Source organism: Myodes glareolus, chromosome 10 (assembly GCF_982192425.1).
Source record: "Myodes glareolus chromosome 10, mMyoGla1.1, whole genome shotgun sequence".
NCBI classification, from domain to species: domain Eukaryota; kingdom Metazoa; phylum Chordata; class Mammalia; order Rodentia; family Cricetidae; genus Myodes; species Myodes glareolus.
In genome coordinates this window covers 13,533,966-13,537,273 of record NC_142035.1, presented here as the reverse complement: position 1 = coordinate 13,537,273, position 3,308 = coordinate 13,533,966, and positions in this window count along the sequence as shown.

The window sequence follows — 3,308 nt, the reverse complement described above, 5'->3', positions numbered from 1 at the left end:
AGATAAAGGTAGGTGTGTCTGTAGTGGCAGCATTGGCAGAGACAGATGTATCCTGAGAGTTCACTGGCAAGACAGCTTAGTCCAAAACAGGGCAATAAGGTAAAGGATGGTGGAGGAATACAATGACATCCTGTTTGTGAAGGGTCTTGAATCTGCATACTCAGGTGCATGCAACACACACACACACACACACACACACACACACACACACACACACAATCTTAAGAACAACTACCACTGCGACCCAGCCCACATCATGCAGCCCTGCTACATAATATTCCAACTCTTGGTAGAAAATATCTCCACCCACCTTCTTCCCATCCCCCAATGCTCCCCCACCTGCTTCCCATCCCTCAATGCTCCATCTGTCATGTCTGCTTCCCATCTCCCCAACCCTGGTCCAGCTGTCATCACCATCTGTCAGTCATTCACCGCTGTTGCCCTGGCAGGCTGTCTAACTTGATTCTGCACACATTGTCTTCTCTAGTTCCTCATCTACCAAAGGATTCCTGGAAAAGAGAAAGGAGGTCATGTTCCTTCTGTAGTTAATCACTCTAGGGGTCTCCCATCTACTAATGCTAAGCTTTGTCCCATCCCACAGCTGGGCAACATAGTGCTACCTCCCTTGACAAATCTGCTCTACCTGTGACTCAAATTCTTACCTCTCACCTCTTACCCGGAACACCCACCTCCAGGAAGTATCCCGGGCTAAGCAGCCAGTTGCCTCAGTGGCCCTGACACCTTCTGACTGAGCTGCTACTTAACATCCTTCTCATGTTTGCTTCCTGGTTTGGTTATCACTTCTTTCTCCTTGCTAGAACGTCCTACTCAAGACCAGATGCCAAATCAAGTGGTAGTAGCACACACCTTTAATCCCAGCACTCGGGAGGCAGATGCAGGAGTATCTCAGTTTGAGGGCAGCCTGATCTACAGAGCAAGTTCCAGGACAGCCAGGGCTACACAGAGAAACCCTGCCTTGATAAACCAAGGAGGAAAAAAAAGAACAGGCATCAGCAGATGATTAACTAATGGTTCCCAAGTTTGTTAGCATGATGCATTAGTGGTCACTACTCAGAGTCATCTTCACTTCCTCCAGGCACAGGACTCCTGAATTCCCTGATTGTCTTGGAGCCAGCTCTGAGCCTTTGGCATCAGAACAAAACACATGGCATAGATGGTGCCCAGTTGACTGTGCCCTGTGCCCTGTGAACTCAGTACTGAAGCCTCTATCAGTATGAGGCCTGACAAGACGGCTCAGTGAGTAAAGGCGCTGCTGCCAAGCCTGATGACCTGAGTTCAATCCCTGGGATCCACATGGGATCCACATGGTGGAAGGAGAGAATCAACTTCACAGAGCTATCCCCTGGCCTCCATACTCACACTATGGTACACGTCCTTCCACACATGCATTACATACATACACACACACACCTATACACACATAATAATACTAAATAGAAAGATTTTAAATGTAGTATGGACTGGGGAGTTGACTCAGCAGGTAAAAATCCTTGCCCTGAATGCTTGAGGCCCTGAGCTCAGCTCCTTAGTCGCCATATAAAAGCCGGGGAGGGGCCCTTAACATCAGTACTTGGTGTAGTGATAAGTAGATCCTGAGGGCTCACTGGGCAGCAAGCCAAGGCACAATTGTGATCTCCAGGTCCAGGGAGAGACCCTGTCTCAAAATATAAGGCGGAGAGTAACAGAGGAAAACCCTCCAATTAACCTCTGACCTCCCTGTGTGCACACAAAAGTTAGCACACTCGCACATACCTACACACGTTTGTGCACACATAATTGCACACACAACTTAAAAGTGGTTTTATCCTCCATACCTAGGGCTTTTGAGGGAAGTGCACACACACACTTGGGTGCTTCTGATCATGCTATTTGTCCAAGAAAAGCATGGAATTTGTCTAAAACCCGACTTGGAAGGGAACTGCTCCGAGCACTCCGGTCTCTGTGTGAGGGAACATTGGAGGACTGTGTGGGCTGCCATGGAAGGCCAAATGCTTTGCCATTTGCTGAGCACCTACTATGCACCAGGCTCCGCTGTAAACATTCAGGATGTGGTGGGAAACAGAAAAGGTGGGAGCATCTTCTCAGGTTTCAGAAGACAAAACCAAGTCCAGGCAACTACAGGGCAGATGGTTAGAAGTGCTTTGGAGTCAGAGGGAGGAGAGGGTGAGGCAGCGGGTTTGCTGTTGCCTGCAGAGCCACAGGAGGAGGTGGGAAGGGGGTGACTATCTTTCTGGGCTGTGAAAGGGTCCAAGAGCAGATGAGCTTAGTTCCAGTGGCTCTGGGTGACTGAGGTAGGCAGCACGTATTTGGGGACAGGGCAGGGGTCCTTTGACTGTGCAGAGGCCGGGGCCTCCCAATGTCTGAGGATGGATACGAACAGAGGGGGCTCTTGTGTTGCCCTCATGGTACAAAGCCAGACTGCACACCTGAGCTGCCCCTGGATGCGCAAGCTCAAGGAATGGATTGGATGCAAGGCCAAGACTGCCCTCAGCCAGACCAGAGGGAGGCTCAACACAAAACAGGGACGGTGTGTGGGTGGGCTTTCATAATGAACATGTACTGTTCTGTCATTTAAAAAACATAGAACAGGAAACAAAACACCGGACTCCACTGAACCCAAGGCATGGGGACAGAGCCATGCTGTGTGGGTGGCAGGAAGGCCACAAACCCTTCTTGGGCATCTATATAGCATTCAGGGACGATGGTGTACGGTACACACTCAGCAATATATTCCAATAAGGAAGGGAGGGAGGGGTGATGTGGGAAGGAGGAAAGATAGGAGAACGGAAGAAATGAGGGAAAAGGAAGAAAGATGGAGGTAGAGGAGAGGAGAGAAAGAGGAGGTAAGACAGGAAAAAACAAAGAGGAAATGAAAAGGAAATGTGAGAAGGAGAGAGAAGAAAGGGGAAAAAAGAGGAAGAAAGGGATGGGGGGATAAGGAGGGAAGAAGGAAAGTGGAAGGAAGGAGAAGGGAAGAGGGAGGGTAGAGAGAGGGAGGAGGAAAAAATGAGGAGGGGAGAAGAAGAGTAGGGTGGGGGTGAGGGTACAGGTGTAGCATGAGGGACCGGCTTGTTGGGGTTTCTATCCCACCTGGTACCCTACAGCCGGCAAGTTCCAAAGAAAATCACACATAGTCTACAGTAGGTAGCCATTAGGTCAGGCTACTTATTAGTTCTTATGACTTATCTTAACCCATTATTCTGATCTATGTTAGCCATATGGCTTGGTACCTTTATCAGCGTGGCAGCTCACATGTTGCCTCTTCGATGATCTGGGCAGGAATGGCG